The sequence below is a fragment of the Microcaecilia unicolor genome, chromosome 3, assembly GCF_901765095.1.
Source record: "Microcaecilia unicolor chromosome 3, aMicUni1.1, whole genome shotgun sequence".
In the NCBI taxonomy this organism is placed as follows: domain Eukaryota; kingdom Metazoa; phylum Chordata; class Amphibia; order Gymnophiona; family Siphonopidae; genus Microcaecilia; species Microcaecilia unicolor.
In genome coordinates, this window is record NC_044033.1 from 45,925,318 (window position 1) to 45,947,001 (window position 21,684).

The 21,684-nt window shown below is 43.8% G+C and overlaps 1 protein-coding gene across 1 annotated transcript in view; it reads right to left on the bottom strand.

Moving 5' to 3' along the window:
• TJAP1 (tight junction associated protein 1) overlaps positions 1–21,276 on the bottom strand; it is a 111,037-nt gene extending 89,761 nt beyond the window's left edge. The window contains 2 exon segments of the mRNA XM_030195870.1: positions 6,237–6,344; positions 21,245–21,276. The gene's annotated coding sequence lies outside the window, so the exon portion shown is untranslated.
• Between the last annotated feature and the right edge of the window lie 408 nt (positions 21,277–21,684).

A 21,684-nucleotide genomic window follows, 5' to 3' on the forward strand; every position in this document is an offset into this window, starting at 1 on the left:
CAAAAAAAAAAAAAAGTGTGTGATTTACTACTAATAACAATTTCTATAGCACTACTAGACATACGCAGCTCTGTACATACTATATGCAGGTAGTTTCTCTGATCCTAGAGGGCTCGCAATCTAAGTTTTTTGTACCTGGGGCAACGGAGGGTTAAGTGACTTGGAGCTGGAGTGGGAATTGGACCCAGGTTGCCAGGATCAAAGCCCACAGCACTAATCATTAGGCTACCCATTAGGCCCGCAGAACTAATCATTAGGAAATGGCCAAAGCCAGAAGGATGCTCAGGTGCGTAGGGAGAGGAACAGCCAGAAGGAACAGGGAGGGATAGTGCCTCTGTATAAGTCTCTGGTGAATCCCTATTTAGAGTACTGTACAATTCTACAGAACTCACCTTCAAAAAAAGATATAAACATAATGGAGTCAGTCCAGAGGGCAGCTATATCAGTGGTCTTCATCATAAAGCATATTGGGACAAACTTAAAGACCTCAATATGTATGCTCTGAAGAAAGGCGGCAGAAAGGAGACATGATAGAGAAGCTTAAATACCTCCATGGCATAAATGCACAGGAGGCAAGTCTCTTTAAATTAAAAAGGAAGTTCTGGAATGAAGGGGCATTGGATGAAGATGAAAGTGGATAGACTTAAGAGTAATGTAAGGAAATACTTCTTTGAGGAAAAGGGTAGTGAATGCCGTGAAATGGCCTCCTGGTGGAGGTGGTACAAACCAAGACTAACTGAATTCAAGAAAAGAATGGGACAAATATGTGGGAACTCTAAGAGATAGTAGATGGTATGGATGGGCCTTTTGTCTTTATGTGCCATCATTTTGTTTGTTTCTACTACGTGCAAGAAAGAAACCCAGTGCAGGAATTTTCAAGCTGTCTTGGAGTTCGTCTGGTCTACTCTCCCTCCTAGAGCTCAGAGCAACCTTTCAAATCAGAAATTTTCTGGAACGATGTAGTAGCTTTGAGATATCTGCAGGATATCTACCCCACAATTTTGGATGTGTGAAGTGGAAGGGTAGGGTGAATATAGTTTTACTGAAAGGAACCAAAAAAAAAAACAGTGCAAACAAGTCACTACCCATTTCATGTGTTATTTACATTTGTAATTAAGTTGGTTGGCTAATGGACAGGGCATGTAAGAACCAACATACTCTATACCAATACCAAAGCTGAAAGACTCCACCAAGCCTCCTTCAGATAGCAATATTTACCAACCCAATTCTAACCTCCCTTTCCTTACCAAGATTGTTGAGAAAGTTATCCACTTATAGCTTCAGGATTTTATTACAAAAGCAAACACACTACATCCTAATCAAAGCGGATTTTGATGGCACCATAGCACGGAAACTGCCCTGCTAGGTGTCATACTAACACATTCATCGTCATTTAGATCAACACAGTTCAGTGGTTTTACTTTCACTCGATCTTTCTGCCGCCTTTGATTTAGTGGACCACACAATACTGCTAGACACACTATATCAGATAGGACTGTGCGACTTAGCTCTCGTATGGTTCAGATCATATCTTTCCAACCATACCGAATCTTTCCCACTGTACTTCTTGTTCACTTTCAAAACAGTGCATCGATGCCTTTCTCATGGAGTCCCACAAGGTTCTACCTTGTCCCCCATGCTTTTCAACATCTTCCTTGCACCCCCTCATTACCCTTGCCCAACCCTTAGGTTTTATGGCTTACACTTACACAGATGACATTCAGCTACTACATGCCCTAGATCTTTAAAAAAACGGCCTTGGTCCTTATAGCCCCTTGTAATATCTTTTTGTCCTCCCTAAGTAATAAACTACTAATTACCCATCGGCTAGCGTGTCCACCACTCCAGATAATAATGTACTTATCACCCACTAAGGGAGGAGACAAAAAGATTCAGAAGCGCTATAGAAACGATAAGTAGTATTAGTAAGGCTACGGATATATGAGAATAATTATTTATCTCACTTACCAAGTAAGGATACAGGATATAATCAGATAGGCTGAGTAATACGATCAATTCTCATATGAGAGACTAACCGGGACACAAACATGACCACTGACATTAGTTCTCTGGCTACTTTGGTCCATGGCTCTAACTTTTATAACTTCAATGGAAATGCAAAATCATCATGCCATAGCATATTTCACTGGGGTTACAGGTTCATCAAATTATAATTGCAGATTCACCATATTATAGCACTTTTACTAAACATCAGCAAAGTCATCCTGATTTGCAAAATCTTCTTCCCAGCAACCATATTTCTGTTTCTCCACCCACCTGATTCCGTGGTTACCACAGATTAACAGAAAATTCCCCTTAGATTAGCAAAGTTATAAACCATATTCTCCTGCAAAGCATATTTCTATTATTTTTCCATGTCAGCTCATTTTGCCCTTTCATAAGCAGAAAAGGACATGAGATTCTGTGTCACCCTTGTTAACTAGCTTCTCAGTGACTTGCCCTCTTGACCTGTACTGTGAGGCCTAGCTTTACTCATAACTGTCAGGCTACCATCGTAGTCCTGTCGTTTGGGTTCATGTCCAGCATGTCCCATATCTACACCCTCTCCAAAATAATGGCGCTTCTCAACATACACAGCAAACCCACCCCAATCCCCTCTACACCACTCATTCCACCCAAAAAAAAAGGAGAAGCTACCCATAAGAAGGGGATGCAGATGCCCAAACCCCACCTAAGGGTTACAATGTGTTTAAAATTAGACTCCAGGCTTTAGGTGAAAGGGAATAAATATAAGGGTCCCAAATTGACATAAACTCTTTCTTCCTCTTAAAAGATAGACCAACCTTTTGTCTCTCCATCAACATAGTATTATCTCTATATATAAAAGGCACCACCAACGTTCTAAATGAAGCCTCCAGCCGGAAGTGTGAAGGGGGAGAGATATCCTGTTTCCCCATGACTGTCTGCCCCACCCTCGCTCTCTCTGTAACACAAAAAGTGAAGGAAAACACAGCAAAGCACGAAATCAAATCGCTCTCTCTGTAACAGTGAAGGACTCAGAGGGGGGAGGGGAGAGAGGGCAGAAGCCCTCACTATCTCTGTAACACAAACACAGCACAGCAGGAAACTTAACACTGAAGGACTCGACTCCGAGGGGGGAGGGGACAGAGAGCAGAGGGGACAGACAGCACAGGGGAAGGGAGAGAGGGCAGGGACACACACACTCCCACATGCACTCAGAAGAAAACCTTGCTAGCCCCCGTTTCATTTGCATCAGAAACGGGGCTTTTTTACTAGTGTAACATATTCTTCCAAACCCAGAAACACTCCAGGACTTTAAAACTGTCTTTAAAACCTTCTTTTTTCAAAGAGGCATATACTTAATGCCTCTCCTTCGTGGAGGTGGGCCTGATTGACTTCACCCCTCCTTCTGTATCTTCCTTCACTAACCTATCACCAGTTTAGTTCTACCCTTTTACCCTTCTATTTATGTCCTTCCCACTCCTTCCTCTTTTCACATTTTTAGAATGTAATTCGTCTAGATGTACTTTACGATAGGTGGCACAGTAAGTCCTAAATAAACTTGAAACTTGTATTACTTATTTTCAATAAAGACTTTTTAAAAATGCCGCATTTAAACATTTGAAATATAAGTTTATTAATTCAACTTTTGCTGCTGCCTTATTATTGCTATTAAGGCTGAGCAAACAAAATTTCTAATACTGTTTTCAATTGATTTAAGAAGATCATATCATGTCATAAAGGATATTGTTTCATTTGTTTGGAAACCACCTTGTGGAGTCCCCCAGGGCTCCCCTCTTTCACCCGTCTGTTCAATATTTTTTGAGTACCCTGGGATCCTTATTATTCCAAATGGGTGAAACTTTACTTTCTTATGCAGACAATATTTTTTGTCTTTGTTCCTTTTTTAAAGGACAGTAGATCAGACTTCTATTTGAATAAACAACTGCATAGAAAAAGTAAATAGATGGGCATCTTCTTACTCATTAAAGATGAACGCTAAAAAGACAAAAAAAAGTGTTGTGATTTATTAACTTTAATAATATATCTTTGTCCGTTCTGATGGGACAGACTGAGGAGTTGCCAGTAGAAAGGTATTCAAAGTTTTGGGGAAGATGCTGGACTCCTTTTTTTCAAACTGAACATAAGGTCCATAACCTTCTTAAGGTGGAGTTTTTTTTTAGCCTGAAACCAGTGGTTCCCATAACCTTCTTAAGGTGGAGTTTTTTTTTAGCCTGAAACCAGTGGTTCCCATAACCTTCTTAAGGTGGAGTTTTTTTTAGCCTGAAACCAGTGGTTCCCATAACCTTCTTAAGGTGGAGTTTTTTTAGCCTGAAACCAGTGGTTCCCATAACCTTCTTAAGGTGGAGTTTTTTAGCCTAAAACCAGTGGTTCCCAAACTTTTTTGGTTCATGGCACCCTTAGTGTCTGATCAGTTTTTTGCAGCCCCCCCCCCCCCCCACATACACACATAGGTCTCCGCACCCCCCTGGCCACATAGGTCTCCCTTTCCCTGCAGCCCCCTCCTCTCACACCAACACACCTCTCCTCCCTGAAAGTTCAGCAAACCTCTCCATTCCTTGCAGCCCCCCCTCTGCCTTCCTCAAATCAGCATCGCTCGCTACCTTCCTTCCCGCAGGTTCAGGATTGCTGCTGCTTCCTTCTTGGCTGTCCACGATTCACACAGGCACTCCAAGGCCTTCCCTCTGTCACGTCCAGCCCTCTCTAATGCAACTTCCTGTTTCAAGAGCTGGACATGGCAGTGGGAAGTCCCCGAAGTGCCTGTGTGAATTGCAGATGGCCCGAAAATGTAAGCTGCAAGCACTGCAGCGGTGACAGGGAAAGGAGGAGGAAGCAGCAGATTCTGGACCTGCGAGAGGGGAAAGCAGGATTGTGGGCGGTGGGAGGGAGGTCAGGATTTGCCGAAGCACCCCTGAAGAGCTCACTGCGGTGCACCAGGGTGCCGGGGCGCACAGTTTGAGTATCACCGCCTTAAACAAATAAAACCAATTTGTTCTTATTTCTTCAGCGATTATATTATTAAAGCAAAACAAACATTAATTCTCTCTCACCTGAACTATTGTAACGCATATACAGAGATCTGTCTGCCAAATTGCTTAAGAAAATTAAACTTTTACAGAATACAGCGGTTAGGATAATATTTGGGTTGAAAAAATATGTTAGAGTAACCCCTTTCATGATAACAGCTGCACTAGCTGCGGTGAGAGCTTGTGCTGTTTCATATTTGCTTGTATGCTTTATAAAATTTTCACCTCCCAATCTGAATGGGCTGTGTCGGCATTGCCGCGCAGCTTAGTAAACGGGGGAGGGCTAGAAAGTAACACTGTTGACCACTTATCCAACACAGTGGAATTGCTGAAATCAAATCACACTTGTCGCATATCAGATATGGATTTGCTTATCCATCTGTTAGAGGTATGAGATCTAAGCAAGTACTAGAAAATTCCTTTTAATATCAGGTTGCTTCTTTTTAAATTCTTTACCTTTGGATACTAAAGTTGTCTTCTTATAGGCTGTTTCATAACAGCTGAAGACCTTCTTATTTCATAAATTTATTATCCAAGAGTCATAATCCTGTAGTAGGATTATTACAAGTTTTAATTTTTTATGTATGTTTAACTGCCTATGGCTTCCATCCCAGTGATCCACTTTGGATCTTTTTTTGGAGGGGAGGACCAGAAATATACATAAGAAAACTTTTCTTTCCATATACCCCTGTCTCTCATAGATCCCCAATTTCTCCTGTCACTACTTTTCCATGGACAGCTAGTGTATTGGCTCATTACTCTCCTCTACTTGCAGAATCTCAGGAGGATTAAAATGGCAGGGATCCCCACAGAGAGGAGACAGGAACACAGAACAAAGAGTGCTACCTACCTCCCCACCCAGTAAGGCATGAGAGAAACACTGGAAGAGATACATGTACATGAACAGAATAATAAAGGATTTGGCTTTTATTTTATTTATTTATTTATAGCACTTGATATACTGCAATCGATCCCTGAGGCGACTATGTGGTTTACAATTTCTATTACAGGTACTTTACAAAATGTAAACCAAGAAGCTCAAGAAAAAAAAAGTCACGTGGAAGAGGCAAGGAGAAGGAGAGAACAGCCTCTCCGGAAAACCTTAGGAAAAGCCTAGTAACCCCCAACCCCCCCCCCCCCCCCCCCACCTTCTCACCAGAACACTTTACACCCAATGTCAACTATCTTTCTAAAATTCATACTTACATGTTCAGTGCACCACACAATTCAAAACACTCTTATTCCTTCTTCCTGAAGTCAAGCATCTCAAACTCAATCCTGGCCGCTCAGCGTCTTGCAGCTTCTTGATGGCATCTGAAACATGAGAAGACAGGTGAGCAGGCAGTGGATATCATATTTTGCTCTAAACATGGAGACTAAGCAAACATAACAGCACAAAAGAGATCCCAGCTACCACACATACAAGGGGTGTGCAAACTCTGATGTTCACCCCCTTCCATTTATTCCAGAATGCAGTTGGGCTCACTCATCACCACTCCAGGTCACAGTACAATAGGTTTTTCTCTTTAGGCTTGCTACCTAAAGGCTCCTTTCCACCCAGGCCACTGACTTTAATGCATCTCTTCATTAGTGTATGGTCATTCCTAGAATAGACAGCTCACACATCGCTGGCGTAAAGCCAAATTAATTTCTTGCATTGGTAGAAAAGCCAAGTCTTGTCTTATTACAGCAGCATTCCGCAGGCTATGGGAGCAACATCCTCTCCCTTGTTTACAGTGCTTGCCAAGAAAAACACATCACTGCCAATGTCCCCTCTGCACTATACAGTTCTTGTAATTGCTTCCTACATGCAAGACATTCCACCTCACTAACAAAAATCAAGAGGCGAATAAGTCACTTTCCTTTCCCAAATCTCCCTTTAAGGAGTTCTATAATAGGCTTGCAGGATAATTTGAGATTATGGATGGGGTCCATTACTGGTTCTTTGCATGAGTGAACCATACAGCTGGCCAGTTTTTAGTCCTGAACTGGGTCAGGCAAGTTGTGATGGTATCCCTCCAAACCATAGTAACATAGTAGTAGATGACGGCAGAAAAAGACCTGCATGGTCCATCCAGTCTGCCCAACAAGACAACTCATGTGTGCTACTTTTGTGTATACCCTACTTTGATTTGTACCTGTGCTCTTCAGGGCACAGACCGTATCAGTCTGTCCAGCACTAGCCCCGCCTCCCAACTTCCAGCCCCGCCTCCCACTACCGGCTCTGCTATCCAATCTCGGTTAAGCTCCTGAGGATCCTTTCCTTCTGAACAGGATTCCTTTATGTTTATCCCACGCATGTTTGAATTCCGTTACCGTTTTCCTCTCCACCACCTCCCGCGGGAGGGCATTCCAAGCATCCACCACTCTCTCCGTGAAGAAATACTTCCTGACATTTTTCTTGAGTCTGCCCCCCTTCAATCTCATTTCATGTCCAAATACCAAATACTGGGAATCCAATGAGGATATGCATTCTGGATATTAATGGGTCCCACAAAGTTCCTCTCACCCCAAAGTCATAGGCAACAAGCTTGGTTTCCTGCAAGTTCTATGGCAATTCTACAGCACATCTGCACAAATTTAAAATCATTACAAATATTAAATAATGTTATATTTTACATAATAAAGCAGCTTTCCCAAACCTGCTGTGTGTCAGCTATATGGGAGGATGTGGGGGAAAGAAGAAAGGATAGTATCAAACTTAGCACTGGTGGCACAATTACCTCCATCTCTGGGAAGTACCTGGACTCGACTGGTGGAGGGTGGGGGTTAAACAACTTTCCCAGCTCTTCTCCTAAAGCTATCAATGTGAGTCTAAGGTGGGACACAAAGGTACTACCTAAGAAACAAGGAACTGCTGTCATCACAGAAACAAATTTAAGAAAATTATGGAGGCATTAAGACTGTTACAGTTGAGAAAGTGGAAAAAAAAAGTACCGATAAATAAATGGGCATACTCGATCTGCTAAGAAATTTGGGGGATGAAGTGGTTAACTTTGGGTGATGAAAAAAAGCTTTGTTCCCCAATATAGTAGGCAAATAGAGCTGCCACTTGTGCAGATCAACATGTACATACTATCTTGCTATCAAAACAAACAAACTGTATTGGCCCCTGGAGTTGCATGTGCATACATCCACACATTTATTTATTTTTATTTTGTAGCATTTGTATCCCACATTTTCCCACCTATTTGCAGGCTCAATGTGGCTTACATTTGCCGTTATGGCGATTGCCATTTCCGGACTTTAGATATGCACATGATTTTGCAATCAAGTGCGTACATACATGGTAGGAGAATGCATTGTGTGCTTGCGTACTTAACATGTGGTTTTACAATCAAATGCGTATATATGTGGTAGAAGAATACATTGTGGTCTTGTGTAGGTGTCGGCTTTATGTAGTTGCTCAGGTGATGGTATTATGGTGAGAGTAATAGGGTTGGGCAGTGGTTATGTCGTTTCGGTCATTATTCTTCGTTGTTGCTGTTGTTTAGAAGTTAGGACGATTGTTTGTTGTATGCTTTTTTGAATAGGTCCGTTTTCAGTAGTTTACGAAAGATGGTTAGATCTTGCATTGTCTTTATGGTCTTCGGGAGTGCGTTCCATAGCTGTGTGCAAATGTAGGAGAAGCTGGTTGCGTAGGTGGACTTATATTTTAATCCTTTGCAGTTGGGATAATGGAGGTTGAGTGTACGTGCTGACCTTTTTTTTTTTTTTTATAACATTTTATTAGAAATCCATGCCAATATAACACAAATTATTTCACAGATAGCCACTGAACATCTGATATTCATAACACAGATTTCTACTACAATTAAACATGTGCAACTAACCTCAACCCCAAAACCCCCATTCCCCCCCCCTTATGGAAGTCCGAGAGAGGAATCCGGACAGGAAGACCATGTCACATGCATGCTGACCTTTTAGCATTCCTAGCAGGTAGGTCTATGAGGTCTGACATGTAGGCCGGAGCTTCTCCATGTATAATTTTATGGACCATGGTGCACACTTTGAACGCAATTCGTTCCTTTAGTGGAAGCCAGTGTAGTTTTTCTCTTAGCGGTTTGGCGCTTTCGTATTTTGCTTTCCCGAATACAAGTCTGGCTGCCGTATTTTGGGCTGTCTGAAGCTTCTTAATGACTTGTTCTTTACAACCTGCGTATATTGCGTTGCAGTAGTCTAGGTGACTTAACACCATTGACTGTACTAGGCTGCGGAATGTGTTTCTTGGGAAGCAGGGTTTGATTCTTTTAAGTTTCCACATGGCTGGAATGCTATTCTGCGCATACAAGTTTTGCAATAATAATGCTATTTATGTGCAGAATATATATGTATATGCAAGCAACTCTGGGGCTGATACACTCTTGGCAATACCAACAGTATTTATGAGCACACAGGGAGAATGCATGCACATTTCACACATCAACATTAATACCACACTGCACTTTTCTCTACAGTCCAGCACACCTCCCCTTCATTCCTGCTGGGTTTTTTTTTGTTTTGTCTTGTATTTTTTGTAACCCATCCTCCTCAAGGAAGCCAGAAAAAGGTTGCAGGTCTTGTATGTTCACAGTTAACTGAAGAAACAGATGTGAAGTCCTCACTTTACACCGACTGTTGAAGAACGAGCCTTTTACTCCTTCTCAGATCTTGCATTAAGGTTCCAGCGTTAGAGAATGACACAGGGACAACGTTTGTCCCTGTCCCCGTGAACTCTGTCTCCATCCCTGCCCTGCCCGCTCTGTCCTCATCTGCACAAGCCTCAAACACTTATGATTTTATATTTAAATGTTTAAGTATAAAAAAAGAACAATATTCTGTACAACTGTTGTTGATAAATCACAAATAGAAAACAAGAATGACGATGAGCAACTGTAATAACCCCCCCCCCACACACACACACACTGCCACCCTCTACCCTTCCAACCCCAACAATAGCTGACTTCTACTAACTTAAGGAACTCTAATACACCCAGGGGTACAAAATACAACCCACTCTGTATGCCCTAGCATAGGAGAAATATGCCCTATGAAGCACAGTGATGATTTTTTAAATCTACGGATGAATAACAAGTCATCAATCATCTCTGGACTCAGTTTAACTCTCCTCTCTTCAACAGTCCTTCCCACAAAAGAAAATGTCCTCTCAGAAGACAGAAATGCACAGGGTACCTGGTGCATGTTTTGTCAGTTTTGACCAGCACTTTCGCTTGTTTTTCCAAAACATTATTGTCTGCATTAGAGAATGACACGGGGGATAGGTACAAAGTTTGTCCTCGACCCCGCGTGCTCTCTCTCTGTACCCATGGTTAACTGCATGTCCCCGTCCCCCATGTCATTCTCTACCCAGCATTAGAAAACCCTGTACTCAGCTTTTGGGTTTTCTGTGCACTTGTCCGCATCTCTGTTGAATTTAAATGAATTCTGTGCTGAAATCGGAGAGTCTTTGCACACAGTTAACTCGTGCACTTTAAACATAGTACACTTTTTCTTCTCTGAGTGCATAACCAGAGCACTCGAAAGAAAAGTGACAATGCTTATCCACACCATTCCAGACATCCCACTGCACTGCCACTGAAGCAAGGAAAACTTCTGGCCTGTCATGAAGACAGAAGGTGCTCCAGAGGAAGTACGGCCCTCAGCCAGAACTGTTAAAAATCTTTCACAAAATTGCCGTTTTCTCCTCCTGTCCACCCTAGTAATTCATACAACTATCTGGTGTATGTAACAGACTTCCTGGTGTTTATGAAAACTAACTTTATACACAAACCAGCAATGTAATCTCTAACAACTGTTAAATGTAAGTCACACTGAACTGAAACTCGTTTTTGGATAATTGTGGGATACAAGTATAAATAAATAAAATAAATACACACACACATTGGAAATATACTACAGAATGCAGCCCCACACTGACTAGTCACTGCATATATATTTGAATGAATTATCTATACTCACCTTAACTAGAATTCACTGACTTAGCAAGAGGAGGTGTTGGTCACAGAATCAACCAGCATCAGCAGGGTTCCACCAACTACACACTCACCCATGCAGTCGTTTCAGCAGGTAAAGCTACCCTAAGCTATAGAGCTAGGACTGCCAGCTCTCTTCCTATTACACTGAATCTGAAAACAAACAGCAGAGGGGGAGGGTGGTTTGGCATGCAGAGGGAGTGTGGGTGTATAGTTCCCAAATGCATGGTGACAAGTGATCCTCCATCTGAGAAACAAGGTTTGTCATTTCACCATGATAGAGGGAGTGAGAAATGAAGGAAAAAGGAAAACAAAATACCTGAATTACAATACAAATCAGAGAGAGATGGGGATATCAAACAGATTCCCTCTTACATCACCTATAAGAAAAAGAAAAAAACTGGGTATCAAAGCACCCAGATCCTCAGCCAATATTTATTTATTTGTAGCATTTGTATCCCACATTTTCCCACCATTTGCAGGCTCAATGTGGCTTACATTTGCCGTAATGGCTGTATCCTCCCCCCCCCCCAGCACTGCAACTCCAGGACCCAGCCAATACCACCACCCCCTTGCACTGCAACACCCAGAACCCAGTCACTATCATAAGAGTAGCCACAGTGGGTCAGACCAATGGTCCATCTAGTCCAGTATCCTGTTTTCCAAACAGTGGCCAAGCCAGGTCACAAGTACCTGGCAGAAACTCATATCCCCACTGCTGCTCAATGTTTGCACTCCGCTTAGTTACTAATCCACTCCACACACACAAACAACTTCTTGCAGATATTCACACTTCAATCAAACATATATCAATCAATCAATAATAATCAATCAATCACCGGCCTCCCACTTAGCCATCTATCCCCCCTTCAATCTGTTCAGAACTCTGCTGCACGTCTCATATTCCGCCAGAACTGATATACTCATATCACCCCTCTCCTCAAGTCACTTCACTGGCTTCCGATCAGATACCGCATTCAATTCAAGCTTCTCCTTCTTACCTACAAATGCACTCAGTCTGCTGCCCCTCATCTCCCCTTACGTTCCCGCCCGTAACCTCCATTCACAGGATAAATCCCTCCTCTCAGTACCCTTCTCCACCACCGCCAACTCCAGGCTCCGCTCATTCTGCCTCGACTCACCCTATGCTTGGAACAACCTTCCTGAGCCCTTACGCCAAGCCCCCTCCCTGCCCGTCTTCAAGTCTTTGCTTAAAGCCCACCTCTTCAATGCTGTGTTCGGCACCTAACCCTTACCGTTCAGTGAATCCAGACTGCCCCAATTTGACTGCCCCTATCGGACCGACCGTTCACTTGTCTATTAGATTGTAAGCTCTTTGAGCAGGGACTGTCTCTCTTTGTTAAATTGTACAGCGCTGCGTAACCCTAGTAGCGCTCTAGAAATGTTAAGTAGTAGTAGTAGTAGTAAATGGCGAGTGACCGACTCACCTGCAAATGCGCAGTAGAGACTTCCCTCTCTGTCCTGCCCTCACGTCAAGATGTGATGACGTCAGAGGGCGGAACAGAAAGGGAAATGGAGTGGACTGTCGGACGCTGACACTGGAGTCTGGAAACGAACATTGCGCGCAGCAACTACTACTACTATTAAACATTTCTATAGCGCTACTAGACTTACGCAGCGCTGTACAAATTAACATGAAGACAGTCCCTGCTCAACAGAGCTTACAATCTGAATTGGACAGACGAACAGACAGCTAGGGGTGGGGAAATTGCAGTGGTAGGGGTGATAAGTGAGGGTGTTGAGTAAGAGAGTCGAAAGCAGTAGCAAAGAGGTGGGCTTTAAGCCTAGACTTGAAGACAGCCAGAGACCGAGCCTGACGTACTGGCTCAGGGAGCAGCGAGATAGAAGGAACGGAGCCGGGAGTTAGCAGTGGGGGAGAAGGGGGGACGACAGGAGACATTTACCCAGCCATCTGCACCGCCGCTACTGCCCCCCCTCTCCGTATCAGGCCCCCTGCACTGTCCTGACAGCGCCTCTCACCACACGGAGGTGAGAGGCGCTGGCAGGTCAGTGCAGGGGGCCCGGCATGGAGGGGGGAGGGAGCGGCGGCGAGGAGGGTAGCTGGAAATCTCGCCCGTTTTAACGGGCTTAACGGCTAGTCTTATAGTAAAAGAAGATTAGCAGTTGCCCATTACTTAGAATGCATTTTATTACATAGGGCACATCCCACATCTTGTGCTTTGGTCTACTTCCACCATCTTTCTTCCTGTCTTCTCAGTTATGAAAGTCCTAAGTGTTTTATGTTGCGTTGTGTGTTTACCTGGCAGATTCTTTCAGCTGCTTTGGGTTTTTAGCTCAACTGGAACCAGGACCAAGATTTGGCATCATAAGCCTTCATTGCAATTTATTTGTCATTTTTGCCCTAGGTTTTTTTTTTTTTCTTTTAACATTCTAAGACACATATAGAACATATGGTGAGGAAGGACTGTTTCAGTGCTTCAGACAGTACAAGAGGCTGTAGGCAGAGTGAGGATCATGCTGAGAACCAGACAGAATTACAGATGGGACCTGCTGCATCCCAGAGGGGGACAGGTGAGAGGCAAGAGGTAATTGGTATGGTAATGGAAGGGGGGAGGTGCGACAGGTAGCTGGTGTGGAGGGGTTTCGGAGAACAGAACCGGGTGGATAGAAATGACACAGACTCTCTCTCCGCTCTCTCGCAGTCTTAGGAACATGCTGCAGCAGCATTATTTGTCATTTATAGGTGGTGTAAGTTCCAAGGTAGATCTTGTGTTGCCTGTACATCAATGTGCTGTCTGGAAGCACTGTCCATGACATAAGTACATAAGTAATGCCACACTGAGAAAAGACCAAGGGTCCATCGAGCCCAGCATCCTGTCCACGACAGCAGCCAAATCCAGGCCAAGGGCACCTGGCAAGCTTCCCAAACATACAAACATTCTATACATGTTATTCCTGGAATTGTGGATTTTTCCCATTTAGTAGTGGTTTATGGACTTGTCCTTTAGGAAACCATCTAACCCCTTTTTAAACTCTGCCAAGCTAACCACCTTCACCACTTTCTCCGGCAATGAATTCCAGAGTTTAATTATGCGTTGGGTGAAGAAAACTTTTCTCCGATTTGTTTTAAATTTACTACACTGTAGTTTCATCGCATGCCCCCTAGTCCTAGTATTTTTGGAAAGTGTGAACAGACGCTTCACATCCACCTGTTCCACTCCACTTGTTATTTTATATACCTTTATCATGTCTCCCCCTCAGCCGTCTCTTCTCCAAGCTGAATAGCCCTAGCCTCCTTAGTCTTTCTTCATAGGGAAGTCGTCCCATCCCCGCTATCATTTTAGTCGCCCTTCGCTGCACCTTTTCCAATTCTACTATATCTTTCTTGACATGCGGCGACCAGAACTGAACACAATACTCAAGGTGCGGTCGCACCAAGGAGCGATACAACAGCATTATAACATCCTCACATCTGTTTTCCATACCTTTCCTAATAATACCCAAAATCCTATTCGCTTTCCTAGCCGCAGCAGCACACTGAGCAGAAGGCGACATCCAGATCCCTTTCTTGGTCCGTAACTCCTAATGTGGAACCTTGCATGACGTAGCTATAATTCGGGTTCTTTTTTCCCCACATGCATCACCTTGCACTTGCTCACATGCCGGCCCTAGAAGTTTTAATGGCTTACAGGTTTTGGCCACATGTACTGGGACTGTAGCGCTTGTAAAATGACTGCCATAGTGAATGAAACCTTGACTCTCTCTCTCTTTTTAACATATTAGTTGCAAACCACCCAGATGGCTGGTGTATTAAATGATAGTAAACTTGGATCAAAGCACCATGCCTCAAAAATTCAGCACACTTTAAACTTAAGGAAGTCAACATTTTCCTAGAACACAAAAGGGTAGCTATGACCTATCTGGAGTAGCCCCTTTTCAGAAATCTTGCCTTCCCAAGAACCAAGCCGCAAGACAGAATGGAGACATGGCCTGCATCTGTATGGATCCCTGCATCAGCATCTCTTTAGGGAAGAAGCTGGAAACTACAGGCCGGTAAGCCTCACTTCAATTTTTGGAAAAGTAATGGAAGCGATGCTGAAGGAAAGGATAGTGAATTTCTTGGAAGCAAATAAGTTGCAAAATCCACTACAACATGGTTTTACCAAAGGGAATCGTGCCAAACGAATCTCATTGAATTCTTTGACTGGGTGACCGGAGAATTAAATCAAGGACTTGCTATGGACGTAATCTACTTAGATTTCAGTAAAGCTTTTGACACGGTTCCCCACAGGAGGCTCTTGAATAAACTAGACGGGCTGAAGATAGGACCCGAAGTGGTGAACTGGATTAGGAACTGGTTGACGGACAGACGCCAGAGGGTGGTGGTAAATAGAGTTCGCTTGGGGGAGAGAAAGGTGAGTAGTGGAGTGCCTCAGGGATCGGTGCTGGGGCCGATTCTATTCAATATATTTGTGAGTGATATTGCCGAAGGGTTAGAAGGTAAAGTTTGCCTTTTTGCGGATGACACCAAGATTTGCAACAGAGTAGACACTCCGGAGGGAGTTGAAAGCATGAAAAAAGATCTGCGGAAGCTAGAAGAATGGTCTAACGTTTGGCAATTAAAATTCAATGCGAAGAAATGCAAAGTGATGCACTTAGGGAGTAGAAATCCACGGGAGACGTATGTGTTAGGCGGTGAGAGTCTGATAGGTACACACAGGGAGAGGGATCTTGGGGTGATAATAACTGAGGACCTGAAGGCGACGAAACAGTGTGACAAGGCGGTGGCCGTAGCTAGAAAATTGCTAGGCTGTATAGAGAGAGGTGTGACCAGCAGAAGAAAAGAGGTTTTAATACCCTTGTATAAGACGTTGGTGAGGCCCCACCTGGAGTATTGTGTTCAGTTTTGGAGGCCGTATCTTGTGAAGGATGTTAAAAAAATGGAAGCAGTGCAAAGAAAAGCTAAGAGAATGGTATGGGATTTGCGTTACAAGACGTATGAGGAGAGACTTGTTGACCTGAACATGTATACCCTGGAGGAAAGGAGAAACAGGGGTGATATGATACAGACGTTCAAATATTTGAAAGGTATGAATCCGCAAATGAACCTTTTCCGGAGATGGGAAGGCGGTAGAACGAGAGGACAGGAAATGAGATTGAAGGGGGGCAGACTCAAGAAAAATGTCAGGAAGTATTTTTTCACGGAGAGAGTGGTAGATGCTTGGAATGCCCTCCCGCGGGAGGTGGTGGAAAGAAAAATGGTAACAGAATTCAAACATGCGTGGGATAAACATAAAGGAATCGTGCTCAGAAGGAAGAGATCCCCAGAAGCTTAGCCGGTGGTGGGAGGCAGGGCTGGTGGTTGGGAGGTGGAGATAGTGCTGGGCAGACTTATACGGTCTGTGCCCTGAAAAAGACAGGTACAAATCAAGGTAAGGTATACACAAAAAATGGCACATGTGAGTTTATCTTGTTGGGCAGACTGGGTGGACCATGCAGGTCTTTTTCTGCCGTCATCTACTATGTTACTATGTTTTTTTTTTTTCATACTGGATAAGAGCAGAAGATTCCCCGCTCTCAGGCTCATTAGATCTCTATACAGTAGCATGTTCTCCTCAACCAATCTATAGCCACCAGGACTAGGTCCAAATGACCCTCTCTCTCTTTTAAATGATCCTGCCTAGTATGGCTCACAGCAGTCCTTAGCTGTTGCTGTACCAGGGCATGTATTCCCACTGACCACCGTTCTTTTCTGTGACTGAAGAATTTGAGAACTTTCCCATTCACAGCATGGCCATAAGATCCATGCCTGGAGTTCCCCAGTGCTGTACAATGTGTATGAAGGCCTCCTCCACCAGGCTCCACTTTCCTAGATCCAGGGTGTTTCTGCTTAGAAAGTCTCCCTGAACAGTTTCTGCTCCGGCCATATGCACTGCAGTTAGGTGCAAAGATGTTTTTCTGCCCAAACCATCATCAGCCTGACTTCTACTGACACTTGTTGACTTCTGGTTCCTCCCTGACAATTTACATAGCCCACCACCATTCTCAAACAAAGTAAGGACCCCAAATGAGGTCACATCAATGGATGGGGGTCACAGAAACAAGACTATTCCACATCATTGTAGACCTCCACTACAACCTATGCTCAGCAGCAGCAGCCATTAATCTGAAGCTTGGGAGTCATACATGTTCACAGATCCCACCCTTCCTCCTATCCTCACTGCCTTTCTCTCAAACAGCGGTAGAACACTTGGAGCCCCAGCCACATTGCTTGCACCTTTAGACAACTGATTGGCTAGGCCTCTTTCTCCGACAACCAGAACCCCTGTGCAACCTTGCCCCAACAACAGGCTTCCCAGCTGATGAGGATGGCATCCGTCACTACTGTCCAGCTGAGTGATTGCAGACTCATTCCCTGATCCAGGCATCCAGGCTGGAGGACGAAGCCACCACAACAGGCTGTCCCATGCCTCCCTTGAGAAAGAAAGAGGGACATCAGATCCTGCATTGAAGGCAAGTCAACAGGATAGAAGAGCACTCTGTAAATCGTCACACTTGAGCCCTAGCCCATGGCAACAACTACAGGGCTGCCACCATAGATCCATTACCTGAGGATAGTCCCAGGCGTACGGATTTCTAATGCCAACTATTTTCCTGATTTTCAGAACACAACTTCTTTGCTGTGTCCACCGTTAGGACGACCTTCCCCTGCTGGGTGTCAAAGTGTGTCCCTAAATATTCCAGTGCCTGTGATGGGACCATTTGCTCTTGGATGAGCTCACTACCCATCCCAATTCTTACAGGAAATTCACCAACCATCTTGTGGCTTCCTAGCTTTCCTTGTACAACTTTGCTCATGTCAACCAGTCAACCAAAGAGGGATGCGCTAACACCACTCCTTGTACAAGGTGGTCACCTTGACAACTATCAACTTAGGGAATGTTCTCACTGCTGTAATGAGCACAAACAGAGAATGTGAAGACCAAAAATCCTGACCCAGAACTGTAAACTGAAGAAAATGCTGTATGTCCTGGCTGGGTGGCAGAGATGTTAGAAAAGCTTACTGATGCATCATTACGATCACTGATGTTAATGTCTCCGTATGAATTCTTGGCAACTACAATGCCTTGATTACATGCCTGAGTAAAAAATGGGATATACATCCCTTTCCTTCTTGGGCACCATAAGATAAATCAAATACCAACCTGTGCCTCTTTCTTTGGTGGATCCTAGAATAGCGCTGCGGGTGCAACAACACAGTCATAAGTACATGTAAGTAATGCCACACTGGGAAACGACCAAGGGTCCATCGAGCCCAGCATCCTGTCCACGACAGCGGCCATCCATGCCAAGGGCACCTGGCAAGCTTCCCAAACATACAAACATTTTATACATGTTATTCCTGGAATTGTGGATTTTTCCCAAGTCCATTTAGTAGTGGTTTATGGACTTGTCCATTAGGAAACCGTCTAACCCCTTTTTAAACTCTGCCAAGCTAACCGCTTTTTAAACTCTGCCAAGCTAACCGCTTAAGTCACTTAAGATAGCTGATCCATATTTAGCCCATGGTGGTAATCACCCAAGCCCAGCAGGGAGCCTAAGGTGGTACCAGGAAGCTGTTATGCAAAGTTTACGCTCTGGAGTTTGCTCATTATTTCCAAGACCCACTGATTCAAGGTTATTAGGACCCACCACTAGTGAAGTTGCCCTTAACTATCCTCCCACTGGAGGGAACCAAAAGCAGGGTCCCCAAACATCACCATGAACCTAAGAAAGACCCTGAGATCCCGGCCCAGATTCTCATCCACCTTTCATTCATTCATTAGTAATTTGTTTCCCAAATACCGAAAAGTGACCCTTAGCCCATCTGATGGGAACATTTTTATGTAAAAGCAGTTCTTATGCCCAGAGGACAAAGTAGCAACCAGAAGTTCAGACTGGGATTTTATTGGCAGTCATGCAACAGATGGGCTTTGGTGACCTCTTCAGTGCTTGGCTCAAATGTTTTTATGCAGCTCCCTTGGTTTGTGTGAGGGTAAATCATGGTCACATGGAGCTTTTCTTGATTAGTTGTGGCACCAGGCACCTTTGCTTTTTTGCTATTTCTTTAGGAACCCTGGCCTTGAGATTGGAGCTAACCGGGATATCCTGGGACTGCAGTTTGCAGGACATCAACAAAATTGCTCTCTTTGCAGATGATATTCTGCTTTATATTAACCGACCTGAGATCTGAAATTGAATCCAATCAACACCCTTCCCCACAAATTTCTGAAGCACTTCATCACATCTAAACCTGTATATGTATCATTAGCATGGGAATAAAAAGAATAATTCTTTTGGTGGTGAAGCTTCCATACATCTATAACTTCCAGTGACTTAGTGACACCCTGCTACTGTAAGGACCATCCCCTTTAGAATGGTCCACAGTGGTATCCAGAGCTACAGGATATTTATAAGAAACAGTGGTTCTCAGTCTCCACCTGCTGGCAGGAAAATGTATACCATGCTTCTGGACAGGTCCTGGAGAGAGAATGAGGAACCATTTTTTTGTTGTTGTTGGGACCCTTATCAAGGCAATTTCCCATATGCTTTAAATAACTTGCACAAAAGGGGAATGTCATGCCCAAACAGTCCTTGAAATCTCAGCTGGTCCTTCTCTCCAGAAATTCTGACATGGGTACACAACCACTGCATATGCAAGCTAGCTCCTTCCAAGTTACATTCTCTCAAGCACCTGCTATCAGCCACCAAGTAATTTTACAAGAAAACTAGGCATCTATAAACTCTATGCAGATTAGAATCTTTGACCCTTTCCTATAAAGGTAACTTTTTAAGTAACCATTTGGAAGAGGGGCATATAATCATCTTTCATGAACTAGTGCCCAGATCATTACTCCAACCATCTATTATTCTGGTTTCCTGGGTTATGATTATATAGGAAGCTGCCAGTAGATTGCTGTTCTGTGCCTATAATTTTAGCTATAATGTTCTACTTCAGGTATGCTGCTCTATTTCCCATAAAGATTCCTTTTCTTCTTCTAACTTAGCCTGATTTTTTTTTATAAGAATAACATGACCAACGCACAAGCCTAGTATATCTGGAAATTCCTAGCCAAGTCTACAAAGAACAGAAAAAAACCCACACCTCAGTCCTACTATAGGATTGTTTTGCAAAAGAACAAGTATAATACCTGAGGTGGAATCTCTTGGAAATGAATTACAAAGGTTAGACTGTTGTGTCATTTTTATCAATAAGATCCTATGTTGCACGTCCCCCCCCCCCCCCCCCCCCCCCCCCATAACAAAATATGCTCTGCCTTTTTGCTAATTTGTGTATAAACAGAGACCTGCATTATATTTGGTGCACAGATGTTCACATTCACTGACGCCAATCTTCTGTCTGGCATAGTTCCTTGTGAAGTATTATAAACCGAGACCCTGAAGGAAGATGCGACATGATACGAGTATGGCAATGACTTATGGTCCAATATCCACTTGCTCCTAGAGTAACATGAAGCATATAGAAGGATCTGTACAGTGTAGTCTGCTGTTCACATTAATGTCTTAAATGCTAAAATGCAGTCACATTGGATAACGTTTTGGAAGCACTGCCTTAAATCATTCCTACCACATGATGTGCAGGTATTTGTCTTTAGAAAGAAGACGTTCGTGCTATGGCAGCAATTGCAGCCTTCCCCCCCCGATAACCTTCCTTTTATCTAAGTTTGCCAAACTTCCAAGACAAAGCCTCAAAATGTGTAATGTGTCTGGACTGAAATTCTATTAACGTTCTCCTCCTCCGTCTTCCTTTAGCTTTACCTTAGAAAAAGCCCTTCCCCCGAGCACCCCAATTACTCCACTCCCTTAACTACCTCCTCGAGGGACAGAGATCTCAATATTGCACACTCCCTTAAAAATCCCTCTTCAAAACTCACAGAACTACCCTTCCCTCCTAATACCACATATTCCCTTAACTACGGCGGACCGAAACTACTGCCCTCCACTACACACTCTCTTACTAGTCCCTCCCCCAAAATACCCTGCTACACTCTCGTAAGTTGTCCCTCAAATACCCCCCTCCATGGAGCTCCTAAATCCCCACAGTACTACTCCCTGCAGAGGCGGGCCCTTAAAGCTATGAACTCGCTCCTCCCGAGCAACTTGTCAGTGACAGCGCACCTATGGGGGGGGGGGGGGGGGGGTTCAGTATATCTAGACGCTGCCGAGCTCACCTCTCGTCTTCCCCCCACTCATCCTCACCTCTCTCTCTCGCCGTTCTATCCTCCCGCTCCGCTCGGCGATCTACTCTCCGGTCCCTGCAAGGCCGCATCAATCACTCCGGAACGTTCAACACTCACACAACTTTATTACTTACCACGCGCTGACAGTAGGACGGTAAAAGAATATCTGCAATTGAGTGTTGTGCATAACAAGGGCAAAGCAAGCTTATATTGTGATTAAAATGAATCTAAGGAGTTCCTTTTCATCACCACATAAGCTATTACTTTTTTTTTTTTTTTTTTTTACCAAACAGGATACAATTACAGGGTCCCAGAGACGACAAGGGTGGGGCTGGGTGGCTCAGCTCAAAACTGAAGATTTACCACCAGTACGCTGGAAATTGAAGACCAATAATGAGGTTTTTGTCGCTGGCATTATGTGCATTACAAAACTAACAGTCAAAATTCATTTTTCTACCT